Here is a 25146-nt window from a genome sequence, read left to right on the forward strand (position 1 = left end):
AGATTAGAGAGCAGCTGACCTAAAAGTAGCCTCCCATTCTGTCATAATAGGAAAACCCCATTCAATAATTTGCTTCTATGCAAAATTGCAAGCCCATGACTTCTCTTGGGAGAAGAGAAGTGGAGGTCATCAAAGAGATGCTATAACTATTTCCTTGCTAAAGAGACTCAGAGATGAGTCCTCTTTCAATATTTTATTGTTTTTTTATTTGGTTAATGTTTTTATTGACCTCTTCACTTGCAGAGGGCTTGGAGACCACTGCAACAAAACAAGACAGATTCTCATGTTCTCATGGTTATTACCATGACCTGTAGGGCAGTTTCTGTGGGGAAGTATGGTGGAAGGTCTGAGAGAAAAGGTTGCACTGATAATTGAGAGACAGGCTTGGATTAACCATGTTATCACAGCCTGACATTGCTGAAATATTGTGGTTCCTCATATACTGTGTGTTGCTATTTCAATGCCAAATATCACAGGCTGATCCTTTGCCTGGCATTGCTGACCCACCCAGGTGCCTTGCTAATAAGGGAATATTAATCATACTCAAAGCTGAAGGATTCCTGAAGCACCTAACCCATCACCAGAAGTTTCTGTTTCCTATCAAATCAGACCATGGGTGAAATGGTTCCTGAAAAGATAAGTGAGAAGGAACTCTCTATAATAACCATAATGTGCAAGTCATCACACTATGAATGTGGTTGGTATGATCTTCTCTGAAATCAAAGGCCAACTATTGCTATTCACTCATGGTTTGGAGCTAGAGTGTGAGAGTTGAATCAGAGTCCAATCATAGAACCCCAGGTCCTATCTTTAAGAGCAAGGTAATATTCCCACCATTAGAATATGCTGGTTCTCTTTGCAAGGTCAAAGCTAAAGAGCCCATTATTTGAAACCATAGTGCCCTATGAATTTAACTACAGATGGTGCCTCAGTGATTTTTCCAGGTTTGGGGCTACCATGTACTTTGATCTAGTCAAATTACCTCTCGGAACCTTAGTTTCCATCCTTTGATTAGGAGGATTGGAAGGGCTTATTTGTCAAATGGCATACACATAGGTCCTTTGGTGACAACCATCTTCTTGACAGATCCCTCCTCTTCTCTATGCCTCATACCTGCTTGTAGAATCATGATTAAACTAATTCTATCTTTACTCCTGAAAGATTATTGTGCCAAATTCATTCTCCTATGGCCCCATTCACCATCTTTGTAACTTTCCTAACTAAAGTACTCTTCCTTTGAATGTTGTCTCAATCTCTCTATTAGAATGAAAGCTTCCTAGAGGTAGGAATTGTGTTTGCTTTTGTATTTGTTTTTGCAGTAATTAGACTGATACATAATAAGGATAAATGCTTTTTTCATTTATTCATCATATTTAGCCAAAAGAATCCAGCTAGACATTTGATGACACTGTTGAACCAGAGACAGATGTAAAACTTTTACTCTGTTCAATTAGGAGCATTTTTTCTTATTTTTCTGGGAATAAAGGACATACATATTTATATGTACATATATATACATATATGGAGAGAAAGAGAGGCAGGGGAGAGAGGGGAGAGAGAGAGACAGAGAGAGACAGAGAGACAGAGAGATTGTAGAGGGGTGCTTTGGATTTGGAACTACAAGACTTGGTTTTGTGTCCTGAATGCCACTTCCTAGTCCTGTGACCTATGAATCTCAGTTTCTTAATTTGCAAAATGAGTCTAATGAACCATATACAGGTTTTTGTATTAAATGAGATACGTAAAAATACATTGAAAATCATAAAGTCCCCTATGACTGCAACTTATAGAAGACTATTAATGTAGTAGATGCAGGGATATTTCTCCTTTTTTTCCTTTTCTCTCATTTCAGTGAATTGGGAAAGAAAAAAAGTGTCTGCCTGCAGGCATAAATGATTGATGATCAGTGGGTTCTTAACTGGTGAAGGTTGGGGGGGAAAGAAAAAAAGAAAGCCAGGGAGAGAAAAGCTGGGACAATTAGGGAGAGGACAAAGATAATGGGAAATTTCTCCTCTTTCTCCATTATGGTAGATAGCACTAAATGATAGAATCTAGAGAGATACATTCTAGTCTGTGTGGATGACAGAATTAGTGAGAAAGTTGTTGAGAACCTTGAGGGATGGTAGGAAGTTGGAAGGAGTGAGAAACTTTGTTCTTCCCTATTCTTTCCCCCCTTATTATTTGCCAAGCTAATGCTTCCCTCACTGGCAGAGTCAGGTCTTTTTTGGAAGGATGGAAGCTTTAAATGAGGACTTTAAATGTTTCCAGGGCTTTCTACACATCTAATGGTAATGTAGTGCAGAGGGCTGACCTTGTAGCCAGGAAGACCTGGACTTGTCTTTTCTCTGACTAATACTGGCTGAGTGTGCATAAACAAGTTTCTCTGCCTGGGTAGGGTGGCTGCCTTGTTAGGAACTGTCTTCTCTGAAGAAATAACAGGTTCTGACCAAAACAAAATGCTTTTTCTAACACAAACTTTATTCTAAGGTTTTTGGGTAGGAACTGTGAGCCAAGAAAATCCTTCCAGGTGTTACTTGCACTCAGGGAAACCTGAACTCAAACCCTGCCTCAGATGCTTGCTAGCTGTGTGCTCCATTCAACCTCAGTTTCTTCATCTGTTAAGTGAGGAGAAGAGCACTTTCCTCCTGAGTTATCACGACAATAGCATGGGCATGAGATACAGTATGTAAAGTACTTTGCAAACCTTAAGATACTGTATTAATAATTTGGAACAGCTAAGAGGTATGGTGAATGGAGTGCTGGACCTGGATCAGGAAGATTCATCTTTTAGAGTTCAAATCTGGCCTCAGACACTATTAGCTGTGTGATCCTGGTCAAATCACTTCATCCTGTTGCCTCAGTTTCCTCATCTGTAAAATGAGCTGAAGAAGGAATGACAAATCACTCCAGTATCTTTGCCAAGAAAGCCCCACAAAGAGATGAACAAGACTGGAAATGGCTGGAAACAATAACAATTTGAACTAATATTATGATTCATATTATGACAGTCTCTCATACAAATGTTCCACTTGCATCTAGGTTCTGTTATCTACTTGAATTTTATCTTCACCTCACTTTAGTGTCTCAGGCTGCTGAATGAATCCTTATCTAATCAGAAACAGTAGTATTGATGGAAAGGTTTTGTTTTCTACTGGTTCTTTTTGAATGAAGTTTCCCAAGTATGATTTGAGGATTGGTTATACAAAGTTTCAAGTTCTTTTTCCTTTTAGAATAATCTAAGAAAGTAGGCTAGTGATAAGCATTTTAAGGTCTAGCAAACAGGCACAGAGAAATCAAGGTACTAACTTGGGGTTGTGCTGCAGGGCCACAGGAGAAATGGGCTGGGAAGAGCCAGGTCATAAAACTTGACCCCAGAGAAGAGATACAAAAGATGTTTTGTTCTCTTTTGCAGAGGGGAAGGAGGAGGACTATATGCATGAAACATTTCATATACTTTCAGATTCAGGTGAAGAGTTAGTTTTGCTGAACTGCTTTGTTTTTCTCTTTTATATTCTTTGTTATTAAGGATGACTTGCTGAGTAAGGGAGAGGGAAGGGATATATTCAGAAATGAAGGTTATGTAAAAACAAAAGATATAAATAAAAAGTTTTACAAAGAAAAAATGGAACACCATAGTAGGTCTTCCTTGCTTAGGAACTGTGCTTGGGGCTGGGACTGGGCAATGGGAGGGGACAGTCAGAAGTGGCTAATGCATTAGAGGAAGGGTATTGGCACTGGAGGAGCATTGGCACTACCCCAAGCTGCTCTATAGCAGTTGTTCTTTGCCAACTCAGGTGACTGCTCTGTCTTTTTCTGCTTGCCAGCTTACTCTTTCGGTGGGCAAGGATTCACTTGCAGCTGCAACAACCAGTTTTTCTGTTCTGGAGTCTACTCTCATTAACCAAATCCCATAGATGCAAGTGCAATATACTGTCATTAGTCACTGTAGCAATCCAAGGACCTTATTTATGTATAGGAGACTCTGAATGGGTACTTCTAGCAACCCCATGGTTCCTAAGGTGCTTAGTCCTCTCAGAGCAGGTGAGGTGGCTCCGCAGGTTTCTTGGAGTTTCTGTAGCTGAAGGGTGGGAGGGAGAACATCCAGGTGTCTGGGATGTAGCAAGAGGGCCTTGGAAGAGGGCAGAGAAGTTGATAAAACTAACAGCCTCAGGATGTAAACCAATGAGATTTTAAGAGTGAAAAGCAATCACTTCATGAAGTTTGAAATAGGACTCTGCTGTGTGACATTCCATTTATATATATATATATATATATATATATATACACACATAAATATATGTATATATATATAAGTCAGAATGTGTCCCTATGAGACAGTAATTCCAGCTACCTCTGGTAGGAGCTACCTCTCTGCTCATCCCTTCTATGGCCACATTACCCTGTGGTTCCTTTATAATGTTCTAGGTTACCTGGGGGGATTAAGAAGAAGGAAATGGTCAAATCAGGAAGAAGCAATTAAATTCAGGACAAAAAAAATGGTGGAAGAGGAGGGTGAATTCAAAGACAATGAGGGGAAAACTATAGAAAAGCAGTTAATTGTCTTTGGACAAATCTATCCAATGAAGTTTCTGAAGCTTTGGCCCAGAAGCTATGCTTTGGCCTCCTCTCTATTACTGGGGCTTTCTGCATTATTGGAATGTTTCATCCCATATCAAAGATGACAGCCCTTCTCTGCACTCCCTCCCCCCAGACATTATCATTGGAATAGCCTAGCACTGAATTCCCAGAAGCACATAATGTTAGAATTGGAAGAGAGTAGAAAGACTATCTAATTTAGCTTTTAGGTTTTACTCATGAGGAAACTGAGGTATAGACAGAAATGATTTATCTTTCTGTCCTAACCCATTTCTTACACTGTTTCCCATTTCTCCATTTATCTGGGACCTAAGATCTGAGAGGCAGATTTCTGATCTAACATTTCTGAATTTTTTTACATTGGAATCATTAAGATCCCCAAACTAAAAAATTACTCCCTTTGTCCCTACTTCCCATAGAAATCAGATACAGTAAATTCATACAGATTACAATCTCTTTTTTTTGGTAAAAGAAATCAATAAAACTGGGATGGGAGTTTGTGGAAATTTAGCATCATCTCTTATGAGCTGGTTCGGATGTCCCCATCACCAATACCCTGCATAGTACATTCTCATAAAGGTCCCTCTGAGTCAATCCCAGCTCATCTACTGCTGTCTCATCCTTATCTAAGCCTTGAGAAATTTTGAATTGCTCAAAATTCACAAAAGAGAGCATGGGACAGTGGTTAGAGAATTTGCCTTGAGCCATTTAAACTTGGACTTCAGGTCTGCCGTGGTGGTAGAAACCATTAAGGTAAATGGACATCCAACCAGTCTGCTGGCTGCCCCAATATGGCAGCCCTCATGTTGGAAATTCTCAAAGGCCCAGTATTTTTTGTGTTGTATCATTCAAAGGTGGATGAGCAAAATCTGGGACAGCAGCTGCAGTGCCAGTCAGGTGATCCTGCTTTGAGTTGGCAGCCCTGAGTTTTGAGGAACGGTCGACAATGGCAATAATACACAGTTGGAAAGGAAAACCCAAACGTGTTCAGAAAGCCGCAGCTGGCGCTGGCTCAGCGGTGGCATAGCTTCCTTCATCAGTCAGTTCATCTGGAGGCTAATAGCCTAGGCAACAAGGGGTGGCCCCAGCCAAGGAAGCTGGTGTGTGATCTCTGCATGCTCCCCTCTAGCAAGAAGATGAAATTTTCCTTACAACTTCCTTCCTATCATTCTACTCAGCAGTTCCTGATGCAACTTTAACCTCTTTTCCTTCGAGCTATTTCTTCCCTGATGTTTGGCTTGGGACAGCAAAGGACTCTTGGCAGAAATAGGCATCTCAGTGATATATTGGATAAAATATTGAAATTGTAGTCAGGAAGATCTTAGTTCAAATCCTGTCTCATTTACTTACTGACTACATGTGACCCTGGACAAGTCATCACTTAACCTTTTTCTCAGTCTCAATTTCCTCATTTATAAAATGAAGATAAAATGTACGCACCTCAAAGGGTTGCTTTGGATCAAATGAGATTATAATTCTAATGTACTTTACAAACCATAAAGCACTATATAAATAATAATGAAGATTAATGGGATCAGGGGACTCTGATTCAGAAAGGCTCCCAACGATGCCCTAAAGATAATGGTACCCCATAGTTCCAAGTATGTTGGTAAATATTTAACAACCATATATTTTAAAAAAATGTACCTTTTTAAAGTTGAAGTTTTTAGCATTTTTCCAATAATTTTTTAAAATCTAATCAACAGAATAATAAACCAAACCCTGTCTTATAGCATTTACCAGTTTTAGAAGTGTAAATGTTCCAAATAAATATACAAACAAAAAAAATCCCCTTTGTCCTTATTTTCCTTACATATCAGATTCAATAATGGATTAAAATATTTATTTAAAAACATCAATAAAATTGGAGGACAATTGGGTGGTGAAGGCCATTCAGATGAATGGACAGCCAGCCAGTGATGCCCCAATATGGCAGCACTGAAGCCAGAAACTTAGCATCATCTCTTATGAGCTGGTTCGGATGTCCCCATCACCAATACCCTGCATAGTACATTCTCATAAAGGTCCCTCTGAGTCAATCCCAGCTCATCTACTGCTGTCTCACCATTATTCGTATCTAAGCCTTGAGAAATTTTGAATTGCTCAAAATTCACAAAAGAGAGCATGGGACAGTGGTTAGAGAATATGCCTTGAGCCATTTAGACTTGGACTTCAGGTCTGCTGTAGACACATACAAACTCTATGACTGTGGGCAAAATCTCTTAGCCTCTTAGTGCCTTCAGGCTAGACTTTCTAGAATGTAGAATTCTCTCCTTGATTTCCACTTAATGGAAGTACATTGGAAACTGCCAGTTTTCTATAATAAAGAAATCACAGTCTGAGACTGAAAAAAACCCAAACCAAATCAAACCAACTGTTGACATAGGTTTTGGGTTTTTCTTTTTCGTTGTTGTTCAGTAAAGTTTTGACTCTTCCTGACTCCATTTGGGGTTTTCTTAGCAAAGATATGGGAGTGGCTTGGCATTTCCTTTTCCAGCTCATTTTACAGATGAAGAAAATAGGACCAACAGGGTTTAGTGACTTGCTTGTCCAGGATTATACAGCTGGCATGTATCTTAGACCAGATTTGAACTTGGAAATTCAAGTCTTCCTGACTCTGGGCCTGGCATTCTATTCACTTGCCCTTTCTCTTTATTTACCCCAGTCCTATCTGACAGCGACTTTCCTCTTCTTCCTCCTTTATCCACTTTACCAATTACTTGAGTGATGTTTCTCAAAGATTTTATTTATTTTGAGTTTTACAATTTTCCCCCATCTCACTTCCCTCCCTCCAACCCCCCCCCCAGAAAGCAATTTGTCAGTCTTTACATTGTTTCCATGTTGTTCCATTGATCCAAATTGAGTGTGATGAGAAAGAAATCACATCCCCAAAGAAGAAACATAAAGTACAAGAGATAACAAGACCAGACAATAAGATAGCAGTTTTTTTTCTAAATTAAAGGGAATAGTCTTTGAACTTTGTTCAAACTCTGTGGTTCTTTATTTGGACACAGACAGCATTCACCATTGCAGACAGCCCCAAACTGTCCCTGATTATTGCACTGATGAAATAAGCATGTCCATCAAAGTTAATCATCACCCACATGTCACCGCCAGGGTATATGTACAGTGTTCTTCTGTTTCTGCTCATTTCACTCAGCATCAGTTCATGCAAATCCCTCCAGGCTTCCCTGAATTCTCATCCCTCCTGGTTTCTAATAGAACAATAGTGTTCCATGACATACATATACCACAGTTTGCTAAGCCATTCCCCAATTGAAGGACATTTTCTTGATTTCCAATTCTTTGCCACCACAAACAGGGCTGCTATGAATATTTTTGTACAAGTGATGTTTTTTACCCTTTTTCATCATCTCTTCAGGGTATAGACCCAGTAGTGGTATTTCTGGATCAAAGGGTATACACATTTTTGTTGCCCTTTGGGCATAGTTCCAAATTTCTCTCCAGAAAGGTTGGATGAGTTCACAGCTCCCACCAACAATGTAATAGTGTCCCAGATTTCCCACAACCCTTCCAACAATGATCGTTATCCTTTCTGGTCACATTGGCCAGTCTGAGAGGTGTGAGGTGGTACCTCAGAGAAGCTTTAATTTGCATTTCTCTAATAAGTAATGATTTAGAGCAATTTTTCATATGACTATGGATTGATTGATCTCCTTATCTGTAAATTGCCTTTGCATATCTTTTGACCATTTGTCAATTGGGGAATGTCTTTTTTTTTTAAATTTGACTCAGTTTTCTGTATATTTTAGAAATGAGTCCTTTGTCAGAAATATTAGTTGTAAAGAATGTTTCCCAGTTTACTGCATTTCTTTTTGATCTTGGTTGCAGTGGTTTTATCTGTGCAAAAGCTTTTTAATTTAATGTAATCAAAATCATCTAGTTTGTTTTCAGTGATTTTCTCCATCTCTTCCTTAGTCATAAACTGCTCCCCTTTCCATAGATCTGACAGGTAAACTAGTCCTTGATCTTCTAATTTGCTTATGGTATTGTTTTTTATGTCTAAATCCTGTATCCATTTGGATCTTATCTTGGTAAAGGGTGTGAGGTGTTGGTCTAATCTAAGTTTCTTCCATACTAACTTCCAATTTTCCCAGAAGTTTTTATCAGAGAGAGAGTTTTTATCCCAATGGCTGGACTCTTTGGGTTTATCAAACACCAGATTACTATAATCTACTATAATCGTTTTCTGCTATTGCACCTAGTCTATTCCACTGGTCCACCTTGAGTGATGTTTCTTACTGAAGCACTGAAATATTCAGGTAGCCACTGTACATACCTGTTCATTGAAAAACAATTTCAAGTGGAAAACTGCATGTATTACAATATTGACCATTGCATGTATGACATCCAGTGAGGGAGCCCTGTTTCATTTCTTCTTCAGATACATAGTGTGGGTGGTGGTGCTATTACCCATATTTATCCTCAAGATGAAGACTTGGTTGACTGATGGCCTATTTGAATCTGTTCTTTACTTTTCTCCTAACTCTGACTAAAGCTTTTGTTTGAATAAAAGAGTGATATTGGATAACTTCTGGAATCAACATTGTAAATCTCCATCATAGTTATTTCACCATTTTCAAATGGTGTTCATTTTTCAGTGCTACCTGTTAGTCAACCATTTTACAATGACCATCATGGTTTTGCTTGGACTTTTATTTTTGAATTTTATTGTTTTAAAGGTTTTTTTCCTTTTGACATTAACTGTTGACTTGGTCTGTGGGCAGGTTTTTAATATTTAAGAACCCTAGGATAAAATTGCTCCAAAGGGCAGTTGTTTTGGAGGTCTCTTTTGGGAGGTAGGAAATGGGAGCAATTTTTATCGAAGGGCTCAAGGGAACACCTTAATTGGATTCTCTTCTTTCTTTTCCTCTTCTCCAGTTTGATTCAGTCCAAACGTCCTACTTCAGGCAAACTTCACACTTTGGGGTTGGCAACATTGCTAAGGGCTCAACAAAACTTATAGTTTCCAGAGACATTGAAGGCTTATTGATTTAGAACTGGGCTTTAGGGACAGACTGTTTCCAGGGGTTCTTAATCTGGGATCCATGAAGCTTGTTTTATTTTTAAAAATATTTCCATAATTATATTTCAGTTGATTTCCTTTATAACCCTATGTAGTTTACTTTATACACCTAAGAACTTTATTCTGAAAACAGGGTTCTGTAAACTTTGCCAGAATGCCAAAGGTTTCTGCAACCTGAAAAAAAATTTAAGAATCCTTGACCCTCACTACCTTGTAGAGGTCAATAACTTGCCCAATATCAAATAGGTAAAGTTATGAATTGAACTGAAATTTGAATCCATATCCTTAGACACTAAATTCATCTATTTTACTAGTGTGTCATGCCTTGATGGTTTTCTACCTTCTACCTTCAGTTTTGTTTCTTTTCCTTTACTGTTCCAATGATTTCTTGTGTTTTAGAGAGGTGGCTTAGAGCTAAAATGGAAAAAAAAACATTCAGCTCCCCTGACTTTTATCTGAGTAATGAAGTATATAGGCTCATCCACTAGATATTAGAATTCATCAATTCTGATTTCCTTATTTTACCAATAAGATCCAGACTAATAAAACTTGTTGCCCAAGGTCATATAGGTAGTAAGGAGCATGGAGGGCAATGATTGAACTTTGCTCCCTTGAGTCCAGATCCAGTGTGTTTTCTGCTACATAATGGGATTCTTTTTTCATCCAACTTTTTCCAAATATTTGTTGCTGTGTAAATTGCTCTTTATGTATGGAATGAACAGGATTGAGACCAAAAAGGGATGAAATCCACTTTTCTTTGGTGAGACTAAGACATATCTCCAAAGACTCATATTCTGCATCACTAGCAGGAGCTCCCATGGCCAAGAGCAGCGAGGGCTTTGTTTGCTTCTATTTCCAGCCTTACCCATTTGTCACTTTAGATGATGTCCCTTACACCTGCTCTAGGAGGTGGGCCTGTTAATTGCTAGGATGCCAAGCCTTGGTGTGCTGTGGTATGGAACACAAATACCATTTCCTCCACTTTCTGGATTTCACAGGGCCTTGCCCAATCACATTTCCGCTGTGTCTCCAAACCCAGCACTTGAGAACAAATGAAGAAGCCCCCTGAATGACAAACACCAGGCTCCTAGTGGGAGTGCCATTTGCAGGGAAATGGTTGCAAGGAGAATCGGGACTTTATGAATATTCACTGAAGTGTAAACCTGCACATTGCTCATACGCTTTTCTGAATTCTAATTTGCCCATGAATGCAAATGAGTTCTCTTTAAAATAGAGAGGGGATAGGTGGGGGAGCAAGGCTCGGAGCAGAACTCCTAATTGAAAGATGTTTGTACATCGTGTCTGATATTTAGTAAACAGAGAGACAAATCCAATCGTTTTCCAAATGAGACCCTGGAAACAATAAAAAATAATGATAGCAAAAACCTGGAGAGTCAGAATATGTGGAACTAACTGCTTTCCTAAAAAGAGGGACATAATTACTCTGTCTTAGGGTGTAATTAGTGTCCTAATTATAGGAAGGTGTATTTTGCTTATCTCTTCATTAAACCTTCTGTCAAGATTTAGCTGGCCTCGAGGAGCCCTACAACCAAGGAGCTGGGTCCTCCAGTTCCCTCCTGAGAAGACGATGGATGGGTCTGTAGAGGGAGAAGAGTAGATAGAGAGATACTTTGGGAAGCACCTTCATCTTTCTTTTAGACTGACAGATGGTTTAAGTCAGGGTTGGACTGCCTGCTGTTGTTTTCAATGCAAGAGTGTTACCTTTTTGGATTCATGAAAGCCTCTCAATCAAAGATAAAAAGGCAGGCCAGTGTGGGGAATCAATAAAATCTCTACTTTCAGCTGGAGTGTCTAATAGTAATTCTTCTCGTGTCACTGCCTGGTTAAACAGTCATACTCCTGCTAAAAGCCCTAGAAGACATAATAGATTCATGTGGCTTTGGTCTATTGTATTGCATTTACCCAGGAAAAGGGAGAAAGGTTACTGTTTCACTAAAACAAACCAGACACTGATGTATTGTGCATCAAAATGCATTCACCCATTGCAATTTGCCTCCTCAGAGTAGAAAGAACTTTCTTTTCATGACTCTTGTGGAGCAATTTCCAGTCCCCAGATCTATTCATTCTCCGTCCTCTGGGGACTTTTTAATACCAATTGCTGGCTATGCCCCATCCATCTGAATGTATGCTTTTGTCACTATTCAACATAAAAAGGTGAGTTTTTCAATTCTAAACTGTCCTTAGCTCTACTAAACATCCTAAATTCTTAGGATATGTTCCCAAGAAGTCAGCAGAACATTTCACCTGTCTCCTTTAAGACTGAACTCCCTGAGCAACTTAATTATAGAAGAGATGATGTCTGATCTGGGCCTCTGCTGCTGGACTTCTCAGAGTTTTTCACTCAAAAGTTAATCTTGATGAGCATGCGTGATTTTCCCTTAAAGAGCTTCCATGGAACAAAGGATAGTCAAAATAGGGAATTAAAAATCTAATTGGGAAAGAACATCACACTCCCACACATGCTCAACACACATATGTGCCCTCTGGTCACAGCCTAGCAGAATGTATTGAAAAGAGGATGGCAATAAATAAATGAATCATGTGCTGTGTTGTTGGTACTGTCCCCACCCCCCTTTTTCCCTTTCCCTTTTTTCTTTTCCTTTTTGTTCTCTCTCTCTCTCTCTCTCTCCTCCCCCTCTCCTCCTTTCTTGTGATGAAAATTGGAGTGTTTGTTCTCAGATTCAGTGGCATCAAGTGGAGTTGGCTGCAGTTACCATTCACAGATGACATGCAAGGATTTTTTTACTTCATGAGAATCATATTCCATGTTATTTTGCCATCTGGGGATGATCAAGAAATGATGGAACAAGTGCCACTTTGTTGGCCATGGCCATTCCACAAGACCCTTTGATCAGCTGCCCCTCTGCTCCTTTGTAGATGGCATTACTCCTTCCCCCTCCCCCCATTTACATTTTATGTTCCAGAATCAGACAATTTCCCGCCATTCCAATCTCTTTAAAGGGTTGCCTATACTGCCGGGTCAAGCTCAAGCACCCCCTCCCTTTTTTTTTCTTCTAACCAAGGCAGATTGCAGAACAGAGAAAAATATTGAGTATTGTCCACTCTCCATCCCCCCTTGCCCCCATCCCCCTATCCTCCCCCAGCCCAGGAAAACTTCAACAGATGTAGACAAGATTTTAATAGCTACATAAAGAGAAATGCATGACAACCTCATTAGGGGCACCATAATAGCCTGTCAGAATATCTCCAAGAGGACAATGTATCAATGTCTAGTTCCAAGCAGCATCGCTTAACTGTGGTCGTTTGCCCGGCTCATCATCTTTCATTCATCCCCTATTGACCCGGTTTCCAATAATACTTTGCCACCACATGCATCAGTCTCCTTCTCGGTCCCTTTACAATTGCTGACATAACTCTTTAAGTTTAGGAGAATCAGAGCTGATAAGTGACAGTAATAAAGTAGTTAGTGGGCCACCCCATGGCTTGCCTGGCCATGGTGCATTAAGGGATTTTCTTCTCTTTCTCCGGACGGCCTTAGGACCATTCCACCCCTATCCCAACATCTGCAGGAGGTCAAAGCACTGGAGAGTCCAGGGATTTTCAACCATCTGCCATCAGAAAAGGAAGTTGGAGGGGGGAGGGGGCCAGAGGGCTGCTTGGGGAGAAGACCAATTCAAAATGATGTTCTGAAGAGCCCTTTAAAGTTATTTATCAAACCAATGGCAAAAAAAATCATTATGAATTGTAGCAGTCCATTGTCTTTCCTGCGTACAGCCGAGGCTGGCAGACATAATTAAAGTCCAGAACCGAGTTCATTTTTTTCCCCTTGGAGGCTTAAAAGTCCTACAGCGATTTCCCATTCTTTGCCCCCTCCTTGCTCCGGTGGCTCCCGCACTGCTGAAAAATTCAACATTCCTATAAACTCCAGCCTTTGTAAAGGTCACGCGCCAGTTAATCTGAACCCTGGGTCTGGAGCCTGGCTCCCTGGAGCTCCAGGGCTGCCTCCCTGGGGTTGGCAGGGGGCAGCGTGGGGGCTTGCCTGCTGGAGAGTGGTGGAGAGGGGAGAGTGAGGCAGACCCGTGAAACTCTTTAAATATTGCCCATCGTTCTCTGGATCAGCATGATATTTAAAGATTTTTGTTCCACCTGCCTGCAAAATGTAGAGCCCAGCCGAAAGGCAAGAAAATGAATATGGATTTCTTGCCCTTTCAATGTATTCACTCCAGAAAATAGCCGTTTCTCTCCCAGAGCCAGCGATGGCGGCTTTCAGGCATCCACGATTACAATCATGCATCATGAATGAAATGTGCCATTTGGAGAAAATCAACCACTCATTCCATTTAACCCTCCCTTCCCAGAAGATCAATAGAACTAGCAGAGTTTCAGGGAGGCTGAAATGATATACTTGAATTGAAAATCCTGTTCTGAGGCAGTTTCCAGCTAAAAGAAACAACCAAAGGATGATTGGCTTCTGCCCAAGGCTTCAAGATGAAGATAATAAAGGGCAGGATGCTCCTGGTAACGTGTTACTCGTTTATCTGGGAAGGTGGATTGGAATCCTTGCACAACCCTAATCCATTACCCATCCAGAAGTCCCTAGGGAGTAGTAATGTGAAGTGCTGTGAGTCTGTGAAGAGTGCACACTCCTGCGACCCTCAAGAAGCTTATAGCTCAGTTGGGAGGATTAAAAACCCTGGAGAAGTGAAATGTAGGACAAATGCTCAGTAGAGGGAGTGAAGGTTTGGGAACTCCAGATAAAAGAGGAATGACTAAAAGACTGATTAATGCCTTCTGGTTCTGATTGGGGAATAGATATCTAGGAAGATAGGGACAAATTTCCCCAAGGCATTTCATTCTAACTGGATGTATCTCAATTCCCAAGCCAGGTATTGAAATCAAAGTAGTCCTTTTCTGGATAAGCATTTATTGTCAGGAGAAAATATTGTATAAAATTGTTCCAAAAATGGCTAACTTGGGGTAATTTTTTTAAACACTAAAATGTCATTCAAAAATAATTTCCTTTTCCAAAGATGTTAGCAAGAACCAGGGGACTGAATGAATTTGTCCAACCCTAAAGGGAATCAGACTAGGAAAATAGGGAATTTAATAAAAATGAAAAAAACCCCACATAAATACTGTTCTTCCTTAGACTTTTTATTTCCTGTTATAAATGGACCACAACTATTTTTGACGTTGGCAAGTATGAGGAAGGATGATTTAAAAAAAAAACTAGGTGTCTCAAAGGATAGACTTGGAGTAAGAAGGATTCGATTTTGAATCTTGCCTGTGAGATCCTGGTCAACTCAGCTTCTTTCCCTCTTCTAGAAAATGAATATAATAACACCTATCTTCCAGGGGTTGCTATGAGTATCAAATGGAGTAAAGATAAATTAAGCGTTTTGCAAACAGTACTAGATTTATTATTATTATTATTATTAGTTTCTTTTGTTATTTTTATGAATTAAATCTTGAGGACTGGTAAATGTGTTTCCAGCCTGGGTCTGTTTAGGCAAAGAATGCAGGGGATTTGTGTGTGTGTGTGTGTGTGTGTGTGTGTGTGTGTGTGTGTGTGTGTGTGTTTGTGTTATGGGTGGGAGGCAAATCACAATTTGTGATCAAGGGATATCCCTGATCCAAAACATTTTTTCCCTACAGATTAACATCTAGTTATGATTAATCACTAAAGACAGCCTTGGTCAATGGAATTCAATGGAACTGTGTTCTAGCCCTGTTTTACCACTCAAACCAGAGGTGGGATTTAGAACAAGTTGACTTGGATAAGCCTTGATTTCCTCATCTGTAAAAGGAGAGGACTGGATCAGTTTTTTGTTGAAGTGTTTTCTACCTCTACAATCCTAGGTTTTGAGTAGTTTATAATCACATTGATTTCCGCCTAGTGTTTGTGTACAAGAAGACAAGAGTGGGGGATAATATTAGAAAAACTGGGAGGTCAGGTCTAAATGGAATGTATTCATAGGGAAAGGGGTAGCAGGAGAGCATTTCAAGGAACAGGGTGTGGTGAGACAATAGGAGGAAGAAATAAGAGAGGGGTGGGTATTAGATACTAATATATGTATCTGCTGTGGCTAAAGTAATTGTGTGCTAGATGAATATAGATGATTTGTATAAGGCTTTGCTTATTTCAGCAGGTATCTCAAGGATGAGGATAGATTTCTTTTTTATTTTTATAATGAGATCTTTGCCTTAAACCAGACAAGTGCTTTCTAAGTGGAAGTTAAAGGCAGAGGAAGGAATCTGATGAGTGTCTTTTTCAATAACTTGTTTTCAGGTTCTGTCTGATTACATGTCAACAATTTACAGAATTCAATGGGAAAACACAGCTCTGAATTTCACAGTGATGGGTATTTGAATATAAATGACATCTTTTTAATGAGACAAAGATGAACAGTATCTGTGGGAACTAACTCAGTCCTTACATGTAAGGAGCAGGAATCAAGATTTCAAATGTTAGAGCATGGGCCCTGAGAGGTTAAGGTCATGGGAAGAATAGTTTTATTCTCTTTTCTGGTCTTGAAGGCCTTTCTCCATAGTCAGGCATACTAGTTGTCACAAAGGGAACTAGATGAAAGTGTGTGAATGAATAAACATCAGTCTATTCCTGCTTATCCAAGACTAATATTAGTCTAACAGTGGTTGGGAGTTGGAGAAAAAGTTTGGCTGAAGTGGCATAGCATCTACTGCTTTCTCATCTCTGATCCCATCTAGACACTTTTTCCCACATTCTCCCTACAGGTATCCCAATGGGCATGACTGACCCCATTCTATCTGTAAGGGGTAGCAGGAAGGAAGGAACTCTTTCATTTGTTGTGGGTTAGTTAGGTGGCAGCTAGCAGATAGAACATCCCTGAAGTCAGAAAAATCTGAGTTCAAATATAGCCTCTAACATTGCTAGCTGAGTGATCCCAGGCAAGTCACTTAAGCCTGTTTGTTTCAGTTTTCTCATCTGGAAAGTGAGCTAGAGAAGGAAATGGCAAATCATTCTCGTATCTATGCCAAGAAAACCTCCAAAAGGGGCTTGAAGAGTTGGACATGACAGAAAAAATGACCCAACAACAGCAGCTGCAGCAATCACAGTAACAACCGAGAGTTTCTTGCTTTGGGGGAGTTTTGATTATATAGATTTATCTATATATCTCAATAGTATATTTTTGGTTTGCCTCAAGTCCCCAGATGATAATCCTACCAATTAGAAATAGAATCTCTCCCTCTCTCTGGGTCCTTGAACAACCAAGCCCTGCTCAATTGTGTATTTGCTCAAGGACACTCATGTGTACAATGAACAATATCTTATATAAACTTGTTTCTTTTGAAAAATGAATGTCAGAACAGATGGTGAACAAACTTTTAATGGAAATAAGGAGTGGAAAAAAGAAAAACAGACATCTTTTCTTTGAGATCTCTGTTCTGAGAAGGCAGTAGAGGCAAAAGAGAAGCAGGATGAGAGTAGGTATGGCCAATTCTGCTCTCTGCAGTTCTATAGGTATGCTTCCTTGCATTCTATCAGTCTACCTTCTTTTGATCCTGGTCAATAGTTTTGTTATTTGAGGTGTCTCACTTTGCTTTCCTAGAGTGGCATTCACAGTTCTGACTAGGGCATTCAGGTTGTAGCAGGGACAACAGCTCCTCCCTCCTTTCTCCCTCCTAGAAGAGGCATTGATCCAACTCACTCTCATTATGGAAATCATATCTCACTCTAAGAACTCCTTACCACCCCTTAGTGCTCTTAGGCATTCCTTCTTCCAAATTCTAGAGTTTCCCCACTTTCCTAGAATTAGGAAGGATATCTTATCAGTCATAGTTCCATGGCTCCCAAAGTGTTCAAGGAAGAGGACTCTAGAAGCCTTTGTTCATCAGTGAACATTTTTCAATTGTTTCCCTGGAATATAAGTTAGTTCTGGAAGCTGGAATGCTACTGATTTGTTGACTACTTATCTTTCTAAGTACTCTCTCCTTACTGTTTTTTTGTGACACTTCTTTCTATTTGTCTTTTGTCTTCTTTTTAGACTCCTTTGCTGAGTCATTATCCATACCATATCATACTCCATTAACTGTTAGTATACCCCAAGACTCTATTCAGAATCCTCTTTTATTTCTATACCCTCTCTTGGTAACCCCATCAGCTCCCATTGGTTTAATTATCATTTCTCTGAAGATAATTCACAAATCTATATCTTTAGTCCCTATTTTTCTCCTGAGTTCTAGTTCTGTATCACTAATTTCAAATTATAATATTTCAAAAATGGATGTTCCAAAGACTTCTCAAACTCAATTTATCTAAAACAAAATATATTGTCTTTCTCTCCAAGCTTAACCTTTTAATGAAACTTTCCTTTTATTACTGGGGGCACCATCATTCTTCCATATTCATAATCTCAATGATATCTTTGACTCCTCACTCTCTCTAGTCCCATATATTCAATCAGTTGCTAAATTTTATTATTTGTACTTTTATAGTATCTCTTGTGTCCATCCTCTTCTCTCTTCTCATATAGCCCCTACCTTAGCCCAGTACACTTATTTCTCATCTGGACTATTCCGGTGACCTCCTAAATGATGTCCTATCTCAAATATCTCTCCATTCCAATTTATCTTCCACATTTCTTTTTGTTGTCCTTAACATTTAACACAAGCTAAAATTCAATCTGTACTTTGATCTTCTGGATGTCATTTTTAGAGGACTCATATTTATCTTGTTATTTTCTCTTTTGCTTCTATTTTTCATATATATATATATATATATATATATATATATATAAATTTAAATTTGTTGACAGGTTCCTTTTGCAAATACTTTGTCTCTTTAGACCAAGAGCAGGAAATCTCTGGCCTTCTAATTACATTGGTTTGATGCTGTCAAGGCAATCACAGATAGGGACTCAAAAATTCTATAAATCTAGGAGCTTTTTAGGGGTGAATTAGTCAAATATTGGCCACATCCAGCATGCGAATGATGTTACAATTATCCAAATACCCCTCGACAGTGAAAAAAGGCCCCCAACCCTGCTTTAGACCTTTTTTTCCCTTTAATTCTCTGATAGAGTCATGAACATTTGTTTTACCAGGTTTAGAAAACCTACTGTTATGAATTGATTCTTTTGTAGACCTCTGGTCCATGAGAGGTCATCTATCCTTCCTTTGAACTCTTTTTAAATCTGTTCTCAGAAAATCTATGGTTCATGTCACACTATACATTGTATTTCCTTCCCTTATTTGTTGAGAAATCTAAGGTCACAGGGAAATTTACCTTGAGGAATTCAATTGTTTCTACCTCCTCTTAATGGTCAAAATTAGATCCAAAATTATTTTTGGTCATCTTTTCTACCTTCTGATAGATGAAAAAAATATTTTTAAAGAATTTAAAAATATTTTTATTTATTTAAGGCAATGGGGTTAAAGTGACTTGCCCAAAGTCACACAGCTAGGCAATTATTAAGTGTATGAGTTCAGATTTGAACTTAGGTCCTCCTGACTCCAGGAATGGTGCTCCATCCACTGTGCCACCTAGCTGCCCCAAAAAATGAAATTATTTTTTTTAGGTTTTTGCAAGGCAAACGGAGTTAAGTGGCTTGCCCAAGGCCACACAGCTAGGTAATTATTAAGTGTCTGAGACCGGATTTGAACCCAGGTACTCCTGACTCCAGGGCTGGTGCTTTATCCACTGTGCCACCTGGCTGCCCCAAAAGATGAAATTATTAAGAAGAATTTATCAACTGTTCTAATACAGGACAATAAGACTTTTATTTGATATATATGTATGAAGATAAAATTCCCTGTCATAACTGACTCTATTTGCCTTTCTTCTAATTTGGTGATCTACAACAGGAATTTATTACACATTCCCTCCTTACAGCTTAGAGATCTGTAGTTTTCTCTCACTACTCTTGTTCTCTGTTTCTCCGTATTTTCATCTTCATCCAAATGTTCTTTACCATGCTTCCCCACTCAGATTCATGGACTTCTTCAAAGGTTTCTAATATATTTTTTTGATAAACAATGCTATTCTGCCATTCCTTTTATCCAATTTGTTGCTTTCCCATAAAGTTATACCTTTGCATTGATGCATTTGAATCATGATTTTCATTTCAGTAGGTCTCAGTAACTCATGAAGATTTTATGTGACTAGCTCCCTTGGTTCCCTCTACCTGCCTGTTCTTGGTCATATCTGACTGGTCTTTTTTGCCTGTTTCTGTTCTACGGTTTACACTTAATACATTTATCTTGGGTGACTTGTGACAGGAAATGATAATGCAGATAATATGGGGTGACATATAGGGTCCTATAGAGTGAGGTCAATGAGGTCTAGTTTTTTCCATTGCCTTTATGTTCTGTTTCTTTTTGTCAATCATGGTGTGACCATTGTAATAATTCAAATCCAGATTTGAGCCACTGGGGTTAAATTCACAACTGGACAAAATCTAAGGACAAATGACTTTCATTTTTTCTTCTTTAGTCATATTTGGCCCAGAGACCATAATGAGAATGCTCCATCAATAAATACCCTAAAAGTGCTTTGAGATCTTCTTTTGCAAGCAAAATAATTATTTTACAAACAACAAAATCCAGAAATGTGGAGAGCCTCAGGGGAGCCTCAAAACCAGTCTGCTGCTACAAGATATAAATAGTTGTAGAGAAATCTTCAGATACCAATTAGACAAGTGCATAATTAACTATCTGAAATAATGGAATATATATGGTAAGTTCACAGCCCAAAATAATGAGCTCTAAATTAGTCACTCAGACAATTATTAATATATAAACAGGTTACAGACTCTCATGGAAGCTGGAGTTATATTTCTGACCATTGTTAAATTGTCAGTATGAGTAGGTATTGTAATTATCCAAATCAGCTTGTTTGAACCATGGCATTGATGATGGATGGGTTTTTTCACACCTTCATGATCATTTACCTGGCACCATTTTACTAATATAAGCAGCCTGGTATGTTGGGAAGCACCCTGACTTTGGTTTAAGGGCTTGGGTTCAAATTCCATTTTTTTTTTTGCTTATTGACCATGGACGAATCATTTAATCTCTGCAGCTTCAGTTTTCTTATCCTTCAAAATGAAAAAGTTGAATTGGAGTGTTTCTACTTTCTCTAGATCCATGATTTTATGGTCATGTTTATGTCACATTCATTCAACTAGTACTTACTAAGCTACTGTGAGGATGCTGCACCATCTTCATTAGGGGAATAGGAAGGAATTGAAAGATATGCCAACACCTTCACAAGCTAAAATCTTGAAATCACAGATTAGAAGAACTAGAAATGATCTCAAAAAAGAAGTTAATTTAATTCTCCTATTTTTCCTAGATGAGTAGTAATTGGTGGTGCAGAGAGGTAAGTCTTGCACAAAGTTTAATGAAAGAGCTTGGTCTTTTGACTCTCTATACAATGGTCTTTTTGCTACCTTTATTAACTCATGTGTACATGAGATAATTAGAGGACTATCTAAGGCAAAGTATGAATGAACATGTAGTTCTATGCTTAAGTGCTAAAGGAATCCAGATTAGAGGAAAAAATTGGAGTAAATCAGGAAAAGGTTTTTTTTTTTTGTTTTGAAAGGTCTAAGTATAGAATTTGGATTGCTAGAAGGAAAAAAAGCATGTTAGGCATGGAATAAATAATAGTACAGATGAGACAATAAGCAGAAATTTTTCAGGCTATGATAGAAAAGATCTGTTTCTCAACAATTACAAGCAAGCAATCAGTCAAGTTATTTCCATCTCCTAGAATCCTTTTCTTCCTTCAAGACTCAACTCAGTTGTTACTTCATTTGAGTTTTCTTTGAGCTCCCCTTTCCCCAACCCCCAGTTATATTATTGCTGTTGGAAATAGGAATTGCTGCTTCCTATACTGACATATGCATTCTAGTTGTGTGACCCTGTGCAAATCACTTAACTTGACTCAGTTTCTTCATTTCAAATGGTTTAATTGAAAGTCAAACTAGATAATTTAAGTAGTCATTTGCAAACCTTAGTATTATTTTTAGTTATCATTAGTGTTCTTTTTCCCTCTTGAATTTTCTTGTCCTATATTTATTTATACAAGTCTGATATTGTCCCTCTTTCTATTTCCTTCCCCTCCAATGTGTTCTCCTTAAAGGCAGACTGCTTCATGTTTGTCTTTGCATCTTGTACATAATAGGTTCTTAACAAATGTTTGTTAATTTAATTCAATTAAATTCATTAGAATAAACCTTTATGGGGGGGCAATAATACCTTATGCTCCTTGATCCTATATCCTTGGGATATGCTGAAGTAGAAGATATGGCCTCTTTCCTCAAGGAGTCTCTACTCTAAAACCTCAATGGGAAGAGATGAACAAGCAGAAAACAACTCATGGACAAGCTAAGATAGCATCTAAATTTAGCCTTAAGTTGTTTGGAGTATTGTAGGAGTCTAAAGGATCCTAGAATCCAAGGGACTGTATTTTCTAGTTCATGGGCTGAGGAGAACATTTCACTTTGTCAACTGTTTTTGGTATGGCATCCTGAAAAGCAAACAAACAATTAAAAAACCTAATTCAGCATCTTCTACACCACATAGGACCAAATATTCACCTTCTATGGCAAAGTGTTAATGATATTTTTAAGTTGACCAAAGGAAAAAAACCTGTGTACATGATAGTTCTTTTATTCCTTTCACTAGATCTGTGTGAGATTAGAGAGAGAGAAACCACTTTGTGTCTCCTTGAAAGATAAGTGGACCAAGGCCCTTCTTTGGAGAGGCAGGTAAGTGGTACAGTGGATAGAATGATGGACTAGGAGTCAGGAAGGCTGGAATTGAAATCTAGCCTCAGACACTTATTAGCTGTATGACAAGTCACTTAAGCTCTGTTTGCCTCAGTTTCCTCAACTGTGAAACAAGAATCATAATACTACCTTCTCCCATTATAGTGAGAATCAAATGAGATATTTATAAAGAGCTTAGATGCCTAATAATTGTTTAATCCCCCCCAATACCTTATGACATATTTATGAAAGAAAATAAGACACAGTAGATAGGAAGACTTTGGTTCAAATCCTACCTTTGACACATTGGCTGTCAAGGAATCTCTCAGGACTCTAAATAGTTTTCTAAGACTATAAATGACAGTAAGGAAAACTTGGATTGGTAGACAGAGTGGCCCCATCTTGGACCTCAATGAAATCTTAGGTCTAATCTTAGTTTCTATATCTTGTTGTATATCAGTTATACTAAAACCCTGGTACAATGCATGCTGGGGCAACCAAGTGTTGCCATAGTGCTGGGTTTGAAGTCAGGAAGACACCTTCCTGAGTTCAAATCTGAATTCAGACAATAACTATGTGGCCCTTGGGCAGATCATTCAATCCTCTTTGCCTCAGTTTCTGCATCTGTAAAATGAACTGGAGCAGAAAATGGCAAACCACTCCATAATCTTTGCCCAGAAAACCCCAAATAAGATTATGACAAGTAAAACACAAATGTATAACACTAAAAAATAGTGAATATCAGGATAAGATATCTTTTTTTTTGTTTTCAGAGAATTCTAGCAATCTTTTCTTGACCTTATAATCCCCTTGAACTCTTGTTCTATATCTCTTCTTATATCACATCCACTTATTTTTTCAATCCCTGTCTTCTAATCTGATTACTGAAATAACTCTCTCCAATTATTATTTTTTAAACCTTTTTTAAATATGAACTTGACATATTCCAACTGATATGAACAAAAAATGATTACATGTGAAGTCAGGATTATAAATTACATCAGATTGTTTCCTTTTAAAAAGTATATATTATATTCATCATGGTAGTTTCAAAACCATCCTGCTTGTCTATGTCTCACTGAAGTACCTTATTTGCTTTCTTTTAAGTGTTTAAGGTTTAAATTGATTCTTTTTTTGGCATCACTTTTATTTCCCTCCCCAATAAACACAAAAGACACATATCAGACAAGTTTGAAAATATGTTTCATTCTGTATCTTTAATCTCTTTGATGTGAGACAGGGAGTTCATTTTGCCATCTTTTCTGATAAGGTAGTCAAGATCAGAATTCTCTAGACTTTAAAAGTTGCTTTTATTTACAATTTACAACATAAGTTATTCTTTTTCTGCAAGCCATATTTTGAATTAATTTATCCAAATCTTCTTCACTTGGCATCCCTTTTGTCATTTTGTGGCACAGTAATATTATATTATGCTCACATATCATAATCTGTGCATTCATTACTAAAGTGAGACATTCTCTTTACCTTTAGTTTCCAGTTCTTTACCACAGCAGTGGAACAAATAGGTCCTTTCCTTCTTTGTTTTCTTTGGTATATCTGCCTATTAGTTTTATCACTGGTTCTCAAGGGGTATGAGACATAGTTCCAAAATACTTTCCTGAATGACTGGATCAATTCATAATTCCACCAACAGGACATCAGTATGCCTTCATCTCACCTTTTCTCCAATTGTTATTTTCCTTTCTGTCATCCTTGAAAATCTTATAGGTATGAATTGGATCCCCAGAATTTCTGAAATTGTCATTTCACTTTTATTAATAATTTGGAGTGTTTTTTCATATGATTGTTGATAACTTTCTTTTCTTCTTTGAGGTACTTTTTAAACATTTTACTATTGGGAAATGGCTCTTGTTCTTATATATTTAAATTAATTACATATATATATTTATCTTGGATATAAAACCTTTATCAGAGAAATTTCCTACAAAGATTTTTTTTTTAACTTGCTGTCTTCTAATTTTATTTGTGTTAAATTTGTTGGTACAAAAGCTTTTGCTTTTATTTTTTCTTAATAGTATTTTTATTTTTTCCAATTTATTTTTGTAAAAAACTTTTCTCCTTCTCCTCCCCCCCAAGACAGAAAACAATCTGATATGGATTTTATATATATATATATACAATCATGTTAAAACATTTCCATTTTGGTCATGTTTTGAATGAAGAATCAGAACAAAAGGGGAAAAACCATATGAAAGAGAAAACAAAAACAAATTTAAAAATGAAAATAGTATGCTTCGATCTGCATTCACACCCCATAATTCTTTCTCTGTATGTGAACGGCATTCTTATCATAATTTTTTTAATTGTCTTGTATCACTACATCTCTGAGAAGAATCAAGCTTATCATAGTTGATCATCACTATGTGCTACTGTGCACAATGTTCTGATTCCACTTACTTCCTTCAGCATCAGTTCTTGTAAGTTTTTTTCTGAAATCTGCCTGCTCATAATTTATTATAAAAATAGTATTTCATTACATCCATATGCCATGTTTGTTCAGCCATTCCTCAATTGATGAGCATGCTCTCAATTTCCAATTCTTTGCCACGAGAAAAAAAAGCTGCTATAAATATTTTTGTGTATTTGAGTCATTTCCCATTTTTAATGATTTCTTTGGGATAGAGGCCTAGTAGTGGTATTGTTGGATGAAAGGGTATGCAGTTTTATTGCCCTTTGTGCATAGTTCCAAATTGCTCTCCAGAATGGTTGGATCAGTTCACAACTCCACCAACCATACATTAATGTTGC

At 38.1% G+C, this 25146-nt stretch overlaps 1 long non-coding RNA gene across 1 annotated transcript in view; it reads left to right on the forward strand.

Moving 5' to 3' along the window:
- Window positions 1-25146, forward strand: part of LOC141491137 (uncharacterized) — a 122229-nt gene that overhangs the window by 30175 nt on the left and 66908 nt on the right. Inside the window, exon 3 of the long non-coding RNA XR_012469470.1 lies at window positions 22295-22377. This is a non-coding gene — a long non-coding RNA (uncharacterized LOC141491137). The remainder of the gene's footprint in view (window positions 1-22294; window positions 22378-25146) is intronic.

Source organism: Macrotis lagotis, chromosome 6 (assembly GCF_037893015.1).
Source record: "Macrotis lagotis isolate mMagLag1 chromosome 6, bilby.v1.9.chrom.fasta, whole genome shotgun sequence".
In the NCBI taxonomy this organism is placed as follows: Eukaryota; Metazoa; Chordata; class Mammalia; order Peramelemorphia; family Peramelidae; genus Macrotis; species Macrotis lagotis.